This window comes from Pteropus medius, unplaced genomic scaffold (assembly GCF_902729225.1).
Source record: "Pteropus medius unplaced genomic scaffold, Ma_sr-lr_union100, whole genome shotgun sequence".
NCBI classification, from domain to species: Eukaryota; Metazoa; Chordata; class Mammalia; order Chiroptera; family Pteropodidae; genus Pteropus; species Pteropus medius.
In genome coordinates, this window is record NW_024340696.1 from 17,162,359 (window position 1) to 17,181,206 (window position 18,848).

At 35.4% G+C, this 18,848-nt stretch overlaps 1 long non-coding RNA gene across 1 annotated transcript in view; it reads left to right on the plus strand.

Annotated features, from left to right (window-relative positions):
- LOC120606290 (uncharacterized) overlaps positions 1–18,848 on the plus strand; it is an 85,105-nt gene that overhangs the window by 54,737 nt on the left and 11,520 nt on the right. Inside the window, exons 3-4 of the long non-coding RNA XR_005653859.1 lie at positions 4,082–4,187; positions 6,473–6,540. This is a non-coding gene — a long non-coding RNA (uncharacterized LOC120606290). The remainder of the gene's footprint in view (positions 1–4,081; positions 4,188–6,472; positions 6,541–18,848) is intronic.

Sequence of the window (18,848 nt, forward strand, 5' to 3'; positions counted from 1 at the left end):
AAGAGATATCTTTATCTTTTCCCCATGCAGTTTTTTCCCTCAGTGAAAAAAAAAAATTGTATTTCCTTAACTAATTCAGTCATATGTAAACCAATAAAAATAACAACTTAAAAATAACATAGCACATATTTTTATGGTGGCTTTATGGATTCAGGGAGAAAGGGAAGATACGAAAGGTAATGATTAAGGAAGAATGTTGTTTAGCTTTTCCAAGCTGCGTTCTCAACCTAAATGGCATGGAAGAATGGCCCCAAAGACAGCTTCAAGTGTCAGAGCTTGCAAAAGTCTCGACCATCTTTTCTCATTTGAATCAGTTTTTAAGAGACAAAGAGGCATATATAGGAGACTTGATCATTTCTAGAAAAACAAGTAGCTTGCCGACAGAATGGAAGAGAAAAAATTATCTCAGTTACTTATTTGCTCTATTCTTCTGATTATTTCCTACAAAAGGACAAGACAGACCTTTTGCCCTGGTCTTTATGACTGAACATGACTTAAAACTTATGTCAGGTCGGTTTCTAATCTCCTTCTCCACCTCCCGCCAAAAGCCTCTTGATTTCTTACTGCTAGAAAATCTAAATAATCCAGTTATTCTACCCTCCCATGGATTATTATAATTTCACTTTTACCGCATTCACAATGATTGAAGGAAAAGTGAATTTTTTTTTTTCCGAGTTCAGGGAATTTGTTCTATAAAAACTTACCACTTTTGCATCTTGCGTAGATTTAGCTATATAGACCTGTACTGAATGATTAAGCAAAACAACCTCATTTTAAATTGTGACTATATTTAGGGTTTCATGGTCCCTTGTCCCACTCCATTTGCTCCCCAATGCACACTGATTATTAAGGGAAAATATCTATTTGAAGTTCCACAGGATCTTCGATCCGGTTTTCATCAGTGTTTGATTTAACATGACATTTCCAATGGGCATAAGGGCCACATTGAAAGATGCCTGATGGTCTGTCAGATAATGGGCATGGGTGAGTTCAGGGAGATTACTGCTTCCTTAGCAGAACTGGTTGGATTAGCAACTTGAGAGGTGGCACTTATTTAAAAACACGTGTACTGTCACTGATGACAGAATAGAGAATTAAGGATATCATCAAGAAAATTAGACTCCAAGTGGAGAAATTAGAGTATGGCCTGGGTAGTAGGGATTATCGTTCCTTTTATAGGAGTGATAATGGAATTCTGGTTATATAGGAAAATGTCCTTACTTTTCAGACATGCCCAATGAAGTATCTGGAAGTGAAATGCCATGATGTCTGTATTTAGAGTACTTCAGCAGAGAAAAAAAGGAGAGATTAAGCAAATATGACCAAATGTTAATAACTATTAAATAGAGTTAATGTATGCATGGATGTTTGTTATACTTTCTACTTTTCTTTGTTTGAAAATTTCCACAATAGTGAAAAAAACTAATTGAGATAATATTTTTAATGCACGCACAAAAGAGCAGCATGGATTTAAAATTTCTCTGGACTGAGGCAAATTCGATGTTGTGAGGTGGGGCTTTAGTTCTTAGTGTATGGTCAGGAACTCATAAACCAGTATAAAATGAAGGTCTTGTGTAAAAATACTATTTATTTTTTTAAAATGCATGTAAAATTCTAGAACTAAAACTACAGTAAAAAAAAAATGTGGTAGACATTAAAAAATGAAGACATACTCATTTTTATTTACCTGCTCTAAATGCCAAAAAGTTTGGGGTTCTGACATCAGGGTGAGGTGGAATGTTCCTTGAAGAAGGTAACAGAAATTCAAAGGTTTAAGGACCTTGGATTCTCGAATGAGACTTTGAGAGATAATCAAAGTAGCCAGTATCATGGTATAATATGCTAACCGAAAGTCTGAAGCTAATGACATATTATGAAAATATAAAGGGTACTGAAATGATTTGGTTTTAATTGTCGTTGGCATTACCAGATTAATGTGCTTTTTAAAAATGCTTATTTTGTCTTTTGAATAGTTATTGCTACAGTAGCTGTGTTCTACCCAAGTAATGTAGTATTTTTTTGATATGTTAGTATAGCATTTGTTTGCCACAAAATGTGTGTGTTTATTTACTTATTCCCATGAGGCCACAGGGAAAAAAAATATATACCTCCAAAAGTGAAAGGATTGTTTCCATTGTAGAATTCTAGGAGAACCCAGCTTCAACTGGGTTGACTTCAGTTGCTCTGAATTTTTGCCGTACACAAATGCATGGACGATCTACTGTTATCGTGACATTTAATACACCGCATTGATTTAAAAATATAAATATTACCTGCACAACTCTTGTAAGCCCCAGATTTGTTTGTAAAAGGAAGAAAACCTTTCCTTTGAACGCCTATTTATTTTTCAATTAATAAATATAAAATGGGCTCATTTTGAAGTCCAGGGCCTCTGGTGAGAAATACGTTTCACCAAATCATTATCATCATTTGAAAATATTTTAAACCTATACTCAACATGGAGGTGATTTTTAATAGATATGAAGCCTCTGGTAAGCTTGCTCTCTCAAAAACGGATGCTGTTGATTTACTGGTAGCAAAGCCCAGCTCTGTGCTAGGAGGAGCAGGGGCCCAAATCTAGGCTCCTTGATTACTTGGAATTTGCCTTTTAACCAGGGAAGGAGTGTGGTTCAATAGATAAAGCTCTGGACTAAAAAACACAAGATGAGGATTATTTTAAAGTCTTAAAATTTAAGTGTGTCTCTGAATTTTGCACTGCATTAATAAATAGTATAAAAAAAAAAAAAAAAGAAAGAAACAGGGTGCATTACTTCTAGGTTCCAGTCCTAGTTTTTCCACTAACTGCTGACCTCAGTGTCTTTATCTACCAATTAAGAGATCTCTCATTAAATAACTGTAGTCATTTCTTCAAACTGTTTACTGTGGCAGGCCCTGTTTTGAGTGCTTTACATTAAACTTCTTTAATTCTCACAACAGCTTCATAAAGTAGATATTCTGATTATGCCTAATTCATCAATTAGGAGACTGAATATTCTGAGATAATCAAGTGCTGGGTAATCAGATTTTTAGAGGTGGGAGGGCCCATGGAAGTCGGTTATTCAGAGAGGTAGTACATTATGATGGTTAAGGGTGCAAACTCTATACTCAAAATATGTGGCTTTCAGACTTGGATCCTTTATTCATTAGGAATACACCTTAGGCAACTGACCTAACTAACCTTTGTCTCAACTCCCTCATCTGTAAAATGGGGCTGATAATAGAACTTGCATTATAAGGTCATTCAGACTAATGAATTGTGCTTAGAACTGTGTCTGTCAACTAGGGATTTCTCAATAAATATTATAGATGAGGATGAGGATGATATTGTAGGGACTAGGTAAGTAGAAACTATTGCCTTACTTAGAAGAATGTGTTACAGTATTGTTAAGAGATTAGGTCAGAAAAAGGCTGCCGGTGGTAGTGATGGCCTTGATGGAAGGAATGGAGTTATCATTATCAGTGATACAGAATGGTTTCTTAGAGAAAGAAAAGAATTTTAAGTTGAAGAAGCCGAGTGAAGAGGGGAATGTTGGCCTAAGAAGGCGGGAAAATGTGTTATATTGTAATTCAGCAAAAGTTTTTAGAAACACATTGACAGCAGTAATGCATATGGAAGGAGGCCCAAATTTGGGTGCTTATATGGAGTTATTCCAGTTTCTCTGGATCATCACAGACACATATAGAATGTTAGAGCTAAATAGGACCTTGGAGATTGTCTTGTACAACCCCCTCATTTTACATTTTACATTTTCTATGAGGATAGAGTTTGCTGAAATTTGGCCAGTATTGCATTACAGTGAAGCCAAGGAAATTTGTGGGGATTTCAAGTAGGGATGAAGAGAAAGAGGGATGAAGTTCCTTCCACTTTACAGCGATGCCCAGGTAGGAAAGCAGGATGCAGAGGACGCAGTGATATTTACCAAATTAATTAAAAGAGGGAGGCAGAGAAGAGGGGGGAGAGAGAGAGAGAGGATGAGAACACTAATTTTATGCTGAAACAGTGTGTATTTCTAGTTAATGTTTAAAAGCCCGTGATAAAGAAAATTCTTTTTTTTTTATTTTTTTATTTTTTTATTTCTAGGAACTTGGTTTCCTAAAATAGAAAGGAAGTTTGGGGGAGAGTTTGGCAGCGTTGATAGTTTACAGCAAAAGAAGAATCAATCCATTTGCAGCTGGTGTTGAAACTAGTAAGCAGTTAATGTTAATCTGTTACTGTTTGGGATGACTATACCTTGGCTTTTTAAAAAATCACTTTTAACTAAATTTATGCTTAGTGCTTTCTTTTAAATAACGGAGTGTCTCAATAGTAACTAATCAGTCAAATTAATTTTGTGTGGAGTTCTGAGCAGGGTAAGGGGCAGAAATCCTCTTTGGAACAAAGAGTTTCCTTTACAATTCTAGAAGCCAGGGCTGGGTCGGAGGGAGTTTCTCCAAGGGGTTTAAAGGCTCCCCGCTGTGCTCGCTCCCCAGTTACAATAGTATTGGGTTACTGAATGAGGACTAGATTGTCTGTTTACATGGAGAAAAAGAAGCCAACAGCAAAGAGGCTGAAGGAAAGATAAGATTTTTATGGCTCTGAACTCATTTGTGTATTATTCTTTATAAAAAGCATTTACCTACCATGGCAGTATTTTAGAACGAGGCTTTTAGTTTGGCTTTTTTTTTTTTTTTTTAAATTAAAAAAGAAAAACATTGCTCTTATTTCTGACCATATTACTGTCTGCACTTTTGTTGGGTTTGGGGACATGGAGGCTCTCCGTATTGTACCCCTCAACCTTGCCACTTCCATTGCTGGGGGAAAGGAAAACGGGTAGAGCTGAGGAAGAGGTACCATGTTCGAGTCTTTTTCCTTTTTTCTTTTTGATCCTGAGTCCCCAGGCTGCTCCTACTTCAGCATCTGCTTGTTGTATTGGGTGATGGAATCAAGTTAGAGATGAGGAAACTGAGGCACGGCATGGTTATATGCTTATCTTCAATCCTTCAGGAGCATATGACAAGGTGAAATGAGAGGCAGAACTCCAGCTTTGAGTCTGGGTGGAGACCTAGTAGGTCATGTTGCTTCTGCCTTAGAAATTGGTTAGGCCTGTGAGTGGCTTGCTCTCCTGCCCCCAAAAGAAACCTCTACTTTGCACTTGCAAAATTATTTATACCAGAAAGGTTACATCCTTTGAAAAAATGGCTTAGGAAATGGAAAGTAGCCAAGAGTGACCTAAAGAAAGGAATTATTTAGTGCTCATATATATGAATTTTATAGGTATATTGCTCTAAAACATCGCAAGGTTAGTTATGAGCAAGAGATTTTCAATGATGTGAATGGTGATACATGTGGTTGGCATTCTTCCTGGTGGTTCTAAGTCACCTAAACACTCCAACTTTATCCATCCATATGCAAACCCTAAATGGTGAAGAACAGGAAATATCTAGGGTCTGGTGAATGAAAGTCCACAGGTTCCTGGTGGGGAGAGAAAATATTTGTTTCAAGTATGGAGAGGTAACATTAGCCAGACTGTGATAGATGCATCAACAAACACACACGCACAAGTTGGAATATACCCTCAAATGTTGGGGAGACGAATGTTAGGCAAATCTTGTTGATGTGCCTAAAAAAAATAAATAAATAAAAAATAAAGCTAAGTGGGGTATGGTGGAATCATATAAAGGGAAGAATTAGAAAACAAGTCTGGGAAAAGAAATTCCGGGAAGAAACAGCATAATTGATGCTCATTTCTCCCTTCGAGAGTTTAAAATAGTAGATTCTTATGTGAAATTAGGGAAAATGTAAAGAATCTGAAATTTACTAAGCAGAAGTTAATTTTTCTTTGGAGAGAAGGCATGTGAGTTAATGAATATAAACCTGCATTAAAATGGAGAGAAAATTATAAGCAGAAAGAGGGAGAAGGACAAGCAGGATAATTGTTTTTTAAAATTCAGCCTAAATCTTACTCTGTCTCAAAGTATTTAGTGTTTCCATCTTAGAGTATGTAGTGTTTTAAATATCGCTTTTTGAGGAAATTGATTTGAAGCTATTTAAGCCTTTTGAAATTTAGAAAGTTTAGAGTTTAGATTTTTTTTCACGTTTATTGAAAATTTAGACTATAGAAACTATGTATAAGACAGGCATTATTATGTATTAGAGAACATCTTAAAACAGATAAGGATAGTTAATAACTTAAATATATTGAAAGAGTATTAAAATTATTGAGTCATAAATAAGACCCACAAGATATGTTAATGGCAGAATAAAATGCAGAACAACTAAGTATAAGAAGCAACTATCTTGTGATGGTTCTGTGATAAAATTTAAAACAGGATGATTTTTAAATTGGCAGCTTTGATTTAATTTAATTACATTTAAGCCTTGCTGTCTTAAATTAGGACTCGAAAAATTCAAATATCCATCGTCTAATATTATAATTTTTTACAGAGTGGAAGTGATCATAATCATTAACCTCTATATTTTTCATTTTTATAGGAAAATGTCAAAAGTTTTATCTCCTGAAGAATCAGGGAGACTTTAAATGTGAAAGTTTTCATCTTTAGGTAAGGAAATGTTTTCTATTTTTTATCCATCTGTTGAAAGAGAGCATTTCAATTAGAGGTGATAGGTAACATGTACTTAAGCTTTATCTATCATAAACTGATATAAAACATTATAAAGATGATAGAAATCCAGATTTTTAAGTTAAATAAAAAAAATTAGTTGGAAATTTTTCATTTAAAAAGATCAAATTTTCTGGAAAAAAGACCTTTTTTTGTACTTTCTAATATATTGACATAGAGTATTCCCATCATCCCTCTTTTCCAAATATTTAAGACATAACAAAATTAAAATTATTTTGAGCAAAATTGGGAACAAGAGATTTTTCAGACACCCAGAATATTCCTAAACATAAATGTCAACATATGTGACAATAAAAAAATAGATATTTTATAAATTTGAAAGATTGGTCACTGCTTTAAAAGCAGGCCAGTGAATTAAAGTTAATTAAAATGTGAACAGTAGCAGAGAAGCTTAAACCCTGGGATATAATCACATGCTAGGAAAATATTGCTTTGTAGGGTCATAATGTAAATATAAACAACTTGTTTAATCAGGCAAGAGCCTGTCCTTTGCATGTGACCTCTTTTCATTTTTTGTTTGTGTCATCCTGGTAACATAAGAAAAAAAAAAGACTAACTTTTGGAGCATATTAAAATATTAGCAACTCAATCTATTTCGGGCAGTAATTCTATTAGTGCAGTTTGTTTGCATGAACAGTATAAATAACATATATGAAAATCAGATGCTTTAAAGCAAATAAACTAAAAATTCAATTAAAGCATCTAAACATTTAAAGATGCTTTGAAGTATTACATAAAGTTAAAAGAATGAAAGAAGTAGTTATAGAAATTATACATAGAATCTGTTGTTAAGATATGGAAATTTGCACATTCTGGCTTTGTCACCAATAATGTTTGGAAAAAGAAATAGATTGCAATGTTCGTCTTCTGTTAACATACATTCTCAAGAGCAAATAAGATTTTCCTAATTTTAAAAACATTAATACAAGTACATATGGATACTTTTAAAACCATAGTATAGAGGTTTAATTTTTTAAGAAATACATGTGAAACTCATGTGGTTAAATAGAATCTACAAACTTTGGGAGAACAATTCTAAATTTTTTTTGTCTGAATTTGAAGAATTCATTTCTAGAATAAATTTGTTTTCTCCTTATAAAGACACTCATATTAATATTAAGCATACAGGTTAAAACTTACTTAAATTACTTAATTAGGATATACTAAACTTCTAAGTTATTTTTAAAAGAATTGTGCTAATCTAAAAAATTATAAAATTATTTTAATGTAACCTTTAAATAAAACCCTTTAATGTATCAGTTTTTAAATCTTATATTTTGAAGGATAAAATAAAAGAAAAAATTACTAACTTCCTAATGGTAAATATAATCTCAGAGCACTGAGAGGAGAGTTGTAAGCATGTAATAAGTAAACAAGGAGATCAGTTTCATATCTGACTTGTTTTTAAGCCTTTCTTATGATTCACATATTTTAACATCAGGAGAATAATATATAAAATATGCATTTAATTTTTATGGTCTGACAGCTATTAAAAAATAGAGGGAAAATGCAACATTGCCTAGCTAAATTCTAACTAAAGTGTTAAGTGAAAATCAGAAAAATACAGAAACTAAAATAGTATAATGAACTAAAATTCAAAATATATGTGTATATATACTTTTTAACATCTCGGTATATAGCATTTATATTAACTGCTAATGAAACTATATGCTATACCATGAGTAAAAAAATTAATGATGGAGAAGTATTTTTTCACTGTAGGTTACTAGATCAAAAAAATTACTAAGAAGCTAAATGTAATATTAAGGAACATTTAAAATAAAAGTTTGCTGAAGATGTATCTTTCCAACTAGGCTTTTGGGTTTTGCGTGTGTAGTAGGATTTCTAAGTTTTGTGATTTAAAATTCAAGATATATTTTGAGTGCCCTTTCAATAGCAAAATGTTTTTGTAGCAAAATCAGACATTTTGTACATTTTGTTTTATATATGTGTATGAGAAAAAGAGCAGATACTTTGGGAGAATTTTGGCTGTTGTTTTAATGCATCCAATAAATACCAAACAATTATTTTGTCTGTCAGTCAGTTATACGTCTAGGCAAGTTACAGTTTGTGTAAGTACATCTCAAATATTTAACCTTTATTGACGATACAGTGATCTCTAAATGCGAGTGTCATATTTACTGAAATTTTGGGCAATGTATTTAAAAGAAATTTATTTTAAAACTTATTTTTAATTAGAATGTGAAAGACTGAAGTTCTTTCGTGAGTAAAATATTTGATTGTGCAGTTTTCTGAAAGAATGAACTCTTAGTTTAATTTTCAAATTATCTTCAAATGTTCCTTATTTGTTGTTTACTGATTAATTTTAAAGTCAGAAAGGAATAAAGCAGCAGTATATGCTATTTCTGATCACCTATCAGTAGAGAGGGAGAAAGAGAAAGCAAAGTATGTTGGCACAATGGAATTTCCCCTTTAAAAAATTAACTTGAAATTGAAAAGATACGTTCCCCATAACTAATTTTTCTTATTAGGACTTATTTGGAATTGCATGAATTTCCCGAATCAAAATATTTGAGAAAATTTGTCATAAAATGGAGAGATGTAGGACATTGTAGTCAGATATAGGATAGCCTTTTTCTCTTGTTGAGTCCCAGAACTTAGAAAACAGATTTTAAATTAATAATATTGAGTACCAAAATCTCTGGGCTATAATAACTTGGAAAAATGACATAAAATTATAAAGGCGAAGGGGAAATTTAATTGAAGTTAGATGTACCTTTTAAATGATAAACATTTGGCACTGGGAGGCGTGCTCTGGAGATAACAAATAGTACTCTGTCAGAGAATTTTCTGGGCAGCTGAGGTTCTTTATGTGATAAGGGAAAACGGCGAGATAGCATCACTGTAACTGCTTTACAGAATTTGCAAAGTTTTGGACTGTGAGGGTGAAAGTAAGAGCAACAATTGGGTGTAGGGAGAGGGGGAGAGCTGGCCAGCTCCAGCGCCACGACAGGGTTAACCGTGGCGTCGCCCGATGCACTCTGGGAGTTGTAGGCCGCGGGCATTGTGGGAGTTGTCGTAAAAGTTCGTTTCCTTGTTGTGATGGCCGCCGCCGGGGCAGGTGTTGAGAGTTTCTGTCGTTCTGGACGGCTTGGGGCTCTCTGTACCGTCAGAAGGTCACCAGCAGCCCCCAGGTTTCCGAGAGCCTGTTAATTGTGTGCCTGGGAAGTGGGCCAGGGGCCTGACTGGTTAATGTTGGGGCCTGTTGTCGCTAGATTGGTCAGGGGGCCTTCGGCGGCCCTGGGCTCGGTGAGGGTCTCCATTCTGATGGACCCTGGCCGTCTGGCCTTCTGCCTTCGAAATATCTTGGTGGCCAGCACCTAAACATTTGGGGGTGGGCTTTGTTTTGTTGTAGTTTGTGTCCTGCGCCCCTCTCCACATTTTTGTAAACAGCGTTCAATTCGGTCCATGTAGTCGTTGATGTTCACGACGCTGTTTGGGGTTAATTGGACTCGTTTTCTTGGGTTTGGCGTAATTTATTCAAGAGCTGGGATGGTGAAAGGTGTGGACAGCAATAATATGGGTGTTGCCTGTCTTATTGTAGGCGTAAGAAATTGTGTGAGTTAGGAGCGTGTTTATGAATGTGTGGTTCGCTTTCTCTTGCATGTCGTGAACCGTTCTCTGTTTTGCTAATCCTGAGAGGCAATGTCAGGCAATTGTGAAATGTTTTTCTGTTAACTTGGATGTGTTCTTAAAACTTTGGAGACTCCAGAGGACTGTTTTGCAGTTGTTCGTGGAAAAGTATTGTGTGCAAAAGTGCATTTAAAACAAATGCCGGCATCACAAGTACCTTTAGTTCTAAAGAGCAAGCCCCTTGAGCTGCTCTGGTGCTGTGAAGTTGTGTGGGTACTTTTATGAGAATCAGGTTTGCTTTTAGGTACTCACCTTAGTCTTGGCTCACAGTGTTGCTCTGCATGTTGGACACGTTCACCTTCTTTGTTACTGGGTACTCAGCTTGAGGCAAAGTGAGACAGTACTGACATATAACTGCATGCAAGATAATTAGGATAACACTGACTTGCCAAGCAGATCACTACTTACCTTACCTGGATGTACAAACCTAGACCTCACTATTTCTGCCACCAAGTACAACTATATAAATTCTGCTTTATTTCAACAGTCTGATTGTTGTCTGTGTAACTTGAAGCCTAACTAGTTATAAAAAGCTGTTTTTCATACAGTTCTATTCAAAAGCAATTTTTCCCCTACAAGTAGAACTGGTGTCTAGAAAATTTTTCACTCAAGTTCGGTAAAGTAGGGGATTTAGAGTAAGATACAAGAGTGGTTTTGGAAATCAGCTATCAGTTTTTAATTTGGGGTCAGGACACATGATGATTTATAGAGAGAATGAAAAAAAATTATGTTCCATTTTTTTCTTGGTATTTTAGAGCTTGGAAAATCTGTCTCATTGCATTGGGCCACTTTCATATATCATTAAAAAGCCCTTTGATGAACTGGGTTTTCATAATTCCCTTGTCTGAGTTTGCTTAGTACTTGACTACTTGAAATTATAGTAATGGTAGAGAAAGGAGCAAAGCTGGGTCGGTTTGTATGTGTTTCAGCTAATGTGATTTCATATATAGATTGAATAGACTAATTTTGTTGGCATGCTAGTTAGGTCTTAGGAAAGTATTGCTTTCCTTCTGACCTGATTGCAGTGTGTCTTAGAATAATAACTAACTTGCCAATTGAAAAAAGATTGGGAAACCTATTTGAAAATGATGTATATTTTCAATATTTATTCTTGTTTGGAGAAGGAGTAAAATACTGGTGAGTTGGTTTTGTATCTTAGGAAAACTAGATGGCTAGAATTTGTAAATTTGTAAAATCATTCAGAATCATTCAAAACCATCCACAACCACACTTTGATTTGAAAGACATTGCATAAATTTTTAATTCCCAAGTTACCTCTGACTTAAATAGTACAAAATGTTTGTTAGAAGGTGCTTTGAGTGGGTGGGTACTTAGTTAATAAGTTTAGAGATTAACTTATCTGTGCATTTGCAAAGATAAGGTTATGAGTAAACTTCTAGGCATTTATGAGTAAACACCTCTCTCCTGGAAATGCTGAGGTTTTACATCCAAGAATCTAACATTTAATCTGCTCTCCACCTCCATCACCTCAATTCTTTTGCTGGTGTGTTTTGCTGTATAGAAAGTCAGCTGTACTTTCAAAAAAAAGTATGATAAGATCCACTACCTTTTGGAGACAGTGATTCCTAAAGTTTGTGTATATATGTGATAGTTATGTCAAAAGCTGTCTTTTTGAACTTAGGCTTTGCATGATTTTTGATGAAATTCCTTTCAATGAAACATAACACCAGAGGGTAACTTTCTTGACCTAGGTGTCATAAATGAAAGCCTTTGGTTCTGGTGTTTATTCAAAAAAGAAACAAACTTACTTCCAAAGAATAGAATTTGGAGAATAATAAAAAAGTTTTTATTTTAGATTGTAGCCAAAATTTGGAAACACTGGGGGAGGGTAATTGGGTAGGAATGTCTGTATGAAATCTTTACTCAGGTCCTTTCTAATTTTGTTTCCCTATACATAACTTCACATTGCTCAAAGCATTTCTTATTAATGCATTTCTGCATACAAGACATGCGCAAGACAAAAATTCACTCATTCAGAATTTGGCCCTTAGTTTTCATTTACATTCTTTGAGGAGGAAGAGTTGTTGGTTGTACTTTGTGCACTTGTTTGTGTATTTTGTTTTAGTAAGTTTAATACATTTGTTTTTAGATTGCATCTAAAACTTAAATAGCAAGTGTATCTCCTCCTCCACCTTCCTGAAAGATATGAAGGTTTCTGGGAGAAAGAGGAAAAGTATTTAAAAATTTCCCATGCCTGTCCATGATGAAATTTATTTTCTGATTCTTCCTACATATAGGGCTCTGCTGGGCCCTAGTTTTTGAATTCAGAGTGTTACTCATATGCTTTTTATGGGCAAGACAGACTTGAAAATACTGTATCTAGATTAAAAGATATTAATTTCCATTGGAAAGAAAGTAAGATCATTTTCATATATCCTGACAGTTAAAGGATTCAGTCTATATCTAAAAGCTTCAAAAGATCTTAAGAGATCATTTTGCTTTGTCCTCTGCCTTCCTTACTTTTTTTTCCTTTTTGAACTTTCTCCCTCAGTGTGTTTGTGGTGTTCTAGAACTTAAATGACATTTTCGTTTATTTTGGAATTTTTGACTCAAAATTACGAGCAAAATAAAGTGGTTTATTTTAAGCTTCTGAGGTTTTGGGTTCTTTGTTGTACATCAATAGATAACAAATATATTTTGGGAAAAATATTTCATAATTTATAATAAATGGCAGTAGAAGAGAATATATTTGTATGTCTAAATCTGACAAGGAGCTAGTATTTATAGTACAACAAGGAATGCCTAGATCATGAAACAAAAAACAAGAGCCCCAGTACAAAAATGCACCAAGGTTATGAACAGGTTAACAACATAGAAAATATGCTCAAAATTATTAGTAATCAGAGAAGTTCAGATTAAGGCTGCAATAAAATATCTTTTTATACCCAGTAGACTAACAAAAATTAGGATTATGGATAATGTCAAGTGTTGATGGGGATAGAGGGGATAGGAAGCCACATACACTTGCTGAATATGTAAAATGTTGGAGCCATTCTGGAGAGCAATCTGGCAGAATTTAGTTAAATGAACATAGGTATTAATGAAGTATTTCTGGGCATATGTCCTCAAGAAGTGTTACACAAGTCTCTAAAAGAGCAAATATGAGGATATTGATTACATTATTTTGATGGCAGAGGCTTAGAGCCAACCTGGGGTTCTTAATGGCTTGGGGGTTGAGGATAGGCAAAATATGGTAGAGGCATGTATATAGTACTTACACATTAGAAAGAAGCAAAGGACTACATATATTCACCACATATGCATGTATTTAAAAAACGGTGAAAATAATAGACAATGGAATCTAACAATACTATTTGTGTAAATTTAAAATGTACACAAATTGTGTTATAAGAAAATTTCAAAAACATGGCAAACACATTGGAATAGTCTCCTAAGAATAAGAAAAAAGTTTCCCATAGAGGAGAGAGATTTATGATCTAGCCATTTGAGATGGTGTGATGTGACTATTTTAAAATCCTATGAGGAAAGACCAGTCAAGATGATGTAAAAGGGAGAGGCTGAGCATGCCTCCTCTTGCAACCACACCAAACCTAATGAAACTACAGAGCAACCAGCACCTGAGGTCTGGCTGAACAGAAGCCCTACAACTAGGGACAAATGTAAGATGTCACCTCGAACTGGTAGGAGGGGCAGAGATGTGAAACGGCCAGGTCCCACAACCGTGTGTGGCAGTCGAGAATTGGGAGGGTTATCTTGGCTACAGAGCTCTCTTCCCCACCTGAGGAGCAAAGGGTCCTGGCCACACACCGGGCTCCTCAGCCCAGGGTTCCAGTGCCAAGAGAAGTCCCCACAAACTGGTTATGAAATCAGCAGAGGTTGCGGCTGAGTGAGAGAGCTGTGAGTCACAGATGTTTCTCTTAAAGGGCCCATGCCCTGACTTACTTGGTGGTGGACTAACTCGCTCTGAGCTCCAGCCCTGAGACAGCTGGTCAATGAGTGCCAGGGATATACAAGGAGATGCTGAGTTATCAGGTTTCAGGGGCAGGGCTTGAGGGACAGCTTTCTCTCAGGTAAAAGTGCAGTATCAATTGTTCCTTTGTTGAGTCTTCCCACCCCACCCCCCCCATCCCTCCTCCTAGCCTGCAGATGCAGTCACCATCATATCTAAGTTGCCATGAACCTGGATAACACAGGTCCCTCTGCCCAGGCGATCCACTGAGACTGCCTCTCCCACCTTGTAGGCCCACCCAAGCTGCTTTCAGTGGTTTATTCCATATAGATGATCTATCTTGGCTCTTGTGGACTTTTCTAAAATCTCTCAAAGACACAAAGCCCAAAAGCATCTGGCCTCGGCGTACCCTGTACCTCTTGCTGAACTGCCCCAAGCCCTATACTAGTGGCAGCCAACTTCGGTTCTGGCTTGGCCTCTTGCACATAAAAACTCAGTGCAGGTGGCAGCCACCTGTGGATTGCTTGATGACTCTTACCAGGTGGTCCTGGAGGTGCTTAGGCTGCGGTTGAACTTGGCTTGCATCTGGACCTCTCGCAGGACTGCCACTAGGCCCCACAAGACACCTACTACATAAAGTCACTCTAATACATAGAAACAGACACAGGGAGGCAGCCAAAATAGGGAGACAAACAAGTCTCATGTGAAAGAACAGAACAAAGCTCTAGAAAAAGAACTCAGCAAAATGGAGACAAGTAATATACCAGATGCAGAGTTCAAAACACTGGTTGTAGGGATGCTCAAGGAACTTAGGGGAAGAGTAGATGAACTCAGAACTTTAACAAAGAGATAGAAAACATAAAAATGGAGACGTAAAACAAAAGGGAACCAGTCAGAAATGAAGAATATAATATCTGAGGTAAAAAGTACATTAGAGGGAATCAATAGAGTGGATGAAGTATAGGATCAAGTCAACGATATAGAGGATGGGGTAGCAGAGGACACCCAATCAGAACAGCAATAAGGAAAAAGAATCCAAAAACATGATAGTTTAAGGAGCCTCTGGGACAACATCAAGTGTAACAACATTCACATCATAGGAGTACCAGCAGGAGAAAAGAATGAGCAAAAAATTGAAAACCTATTTGAAGAAATAATGACGGGAAACTTCCCTAACCTAATGAAAGAAATAGACATATAACTCCAGGAAGTTCAGAGAGTCCTAAACAAGATGAACCCAAAGAGGCCCACACCAAGACATATCATAATTAAAATGTCAAAGGTTAAATACAAAGAGAGAATCTTAAAAGCAGCAAGAGAAAAGCAATTAGTCACCTACAAGGGAGCCCCCATAAGACTGTCAGTCAATTCCTTAACAGAAACTTTGCAGGCCTGAAGGGCTCGGCACAAAGTATTCAAAGTGACGAGAACCCAGACCTACAACCAAGATTACCCAGCAAAGCTATCATTTAGAATCGAAGAACAGATAAAGTGCTTTCCAGACAAGAAAAAGCTAAAGGAGTCTAAGGGAGTTCATCACCACCTAGCCAGTATTACAGGAAATGTTGGAGGGACTTCTTTAAGAAGAAGAAAAAACTATATCAAAAATATGAATAAAGAATGTCAATAACTACATATCTATCAACAGATAGTTCAAATGAAAAAGAATTAAATGCCCCAATCAAAAGATAGGGTGGCTGAATGGATAAAAAAATGAGACCCTTACGTAGGCTGCCTACTTCAAATTAAAAGACAGACAAAAGAGATGGAAAAAGATATTTCATGACCTAGAGAGTATTGTGTTGAGTGGAGTAAATTGATAGAGAATGACAAATACCATATGATTTCATGTATATGTGGAATCTAAAGAACAAAACAAACAAACAAAACAGAAACAAACTCATACAGAGAACATTTTGAAAGTTACAGATGGGAGGGGGGTTGAGAGGGCCAGTGAAAAATGCGAAAAATGAGGAAGAGATTAAGAAGTACAAATTGGTAATTATAGTCATAGACGTATAAAGTATAGCATAAAGAATATAGTTGATAATATTGTAATAACTGTGTATGTTGGAGGAGTACTAGATTTATTGGAGTGATCACTTTGTGAGTTATATAAATGTCTAGTCACTACGTTGTACACCTGAAACTAATATAATGTTATATGCCAACTGCAATTAAAAAATGGAAAATATCATTTAAAAACAAAAATGGGGTTAGAGAACGAGGTAAAAGAAACTAAATTAAAAGGCCAATGATGATGGACTGTGAACCAAAGTGTACGTGTCTGAGGTCCTATGATACTCCCTCAATCCAAGAAGAGAAAATTATAATTCTCCAGTAATCAGAGAAAGTAAATAGGAAGAATAGAACTATCTTTTAAATCTGCCACACTTGGAAAAAAGTGTTAAAATAAGATTAGTATTTACAAAAGTGTGGTCAAACAGGCATTCTCATATTTTGTTGGATAGGTAAATTGATAAGACCTTTAAAAAGGATGTTTTTTTTTTATCAAGAGCCTAAAATACTCACGACCTAGCAACAAACCATTGTAAATTGAAATTATGACAATGAAACCATTCAAATAGCACCCGTATGGTATGAAAACAGATAATAGATCAGTGGGATAGAATAGAGAGCTAGAAATAAATCTTCACTTATACGGTCAACCTATTACAAAGGATGCAAAGATATACAATGGGGTAAAGACATTTCGGTAAGTGGTCGTCAATAATATACATGCAAAAAAAATGATAATGGACCACTTTCTTACACCATATACAAAAATAAACTCAATGGATTAAAGATATCAATGCAAGACTTGAAACCATAAAATTCCTGGAAGAAAAGATAGGCAGTAAACTAACATCGGTCTTAGCAATATATTTTTGGATATGTCTCCTAGGACAAGAGCAACAAAAGGAAAAATAAGTGGGACTACATTTAAAAGTTTTTGCACAGTGAAGGAAACCATCAACGAAATAAAAAGACAACCTACTGAATGGGAGAAGATAATCACAAACGATACAACCAATAAGGGGTTAATATCCAAAATATATAAGAAATGCATACAACTTAACACCAAAAAAAGAAATCCAATTAAAAAATAGAGGGCCTGAATAGCCATTTCTCCAAAGAGGATGTACAAATGGCCAATAGACATAAAAAGATGCTCAACATCACTCACTAATCATCAGTGAAATACAAATGAAAAACACAATGAGCTATCACTTCATACCTGTCAGAATGGCTATCGTCAAAAAATCAACAAATAATAAGTGCTGGCAAGGATCTGGAGAAAAGGGAACCCTTGCGCACTGTTAGGATTGTATATTGGTGCAGCCACTATGGAAATCGGTATGGAGATTTCTCAAAAAATTAAAAAGAGAGCTGCCATATGACCCGGCAATTCCACTTCCGGGCATTTATCTGAAGAAAACAAAAACACTCATTCAAAAAGATACATGTACTCCATGTTTGCTGCAGTATTACTTACAGTAGCCAAGATATAGAAACAGCCTAGGTGCCCATTGATAGGTGAATGCACAAAAAGGTTGTAAGGTGTGTGCGTATAATGGAATATTACTCAGAAAAAAAAAGAATGAAATCTTGCCATTTGCAACAACATAGATGGACCTAGAGGGTATTCTGCTAAGTGAATGTTAGACAGAGACTAAGACAATAATACCAACTAATTTCATTTATATGTAGAATCTTAAAAAAAAAAAAAAAGAATTAATAAAACAGAAACAGACCTACAGACATAAAGAACAAGTTGATGTTTTCCAAAGAGGGGTGGGGATATAGGTGAAAAAAAAAGTTAAACTGAAAAGTGTCCTCCAAGTTTCAATTTCTACATACTTGAAGACACCAGAATACTGAACTCTAGTTGTTCTCAGTAGAAAATAAATAAATAGCACCGGTAAACAAAATACTTAGAGATATATTTTAAAAAGTATGTGCAAGACATATACGTGGAAACTACAAAACATTGCTGGGAGAAACTAAAGAATATCTAAATAATTAGAGATGCCTTGTTCATGGATTGGAAGACCCAGTATTGTTAAGATTTCACCTCTTCTCACATTGATCTCGAGATTCAAACAAGTCCCAGCCAAAAAACTAGCAGGCTTTTTAAATAGAATTAAACAGGCTAATGCTAAAATTTACATGGAAATGTAAAAGCTCTAGAGTAGCCAAGATAGGAATAAACGGGAGTACACTACTTGATATCAAAACTTACAGTAATCGACACAGTGTAATTTTAACATAATGATGAGTAGATACAATATTAATAAGACAAAACAAAGTGGAGATGTATACATATACATAAGTAATTTTCGACAAAAGTTCCAAGGTAAGTCAGCAGGAAAAAGATAATCTTTTCAATGAATGGTGCTGGAACAGTTGGATGTCCATATGCAAAATAATGAGCTTTTTCCTAGCCTTGTACTGTATACAAAGATTAACCTGAAGTGGGTCATAAACCTACACATGAGAGATAAAACTTCTAGAAGAAAACAGGAGAAAATTTTTTTGTGATCTTGGGTAGTGTAAATATTTCTTAGATAAGACACAAAATGTAGGAAGCATAAAAGAAAATTGATAACTTGGATTTCATCCAAATTAAAAACTTCCACAT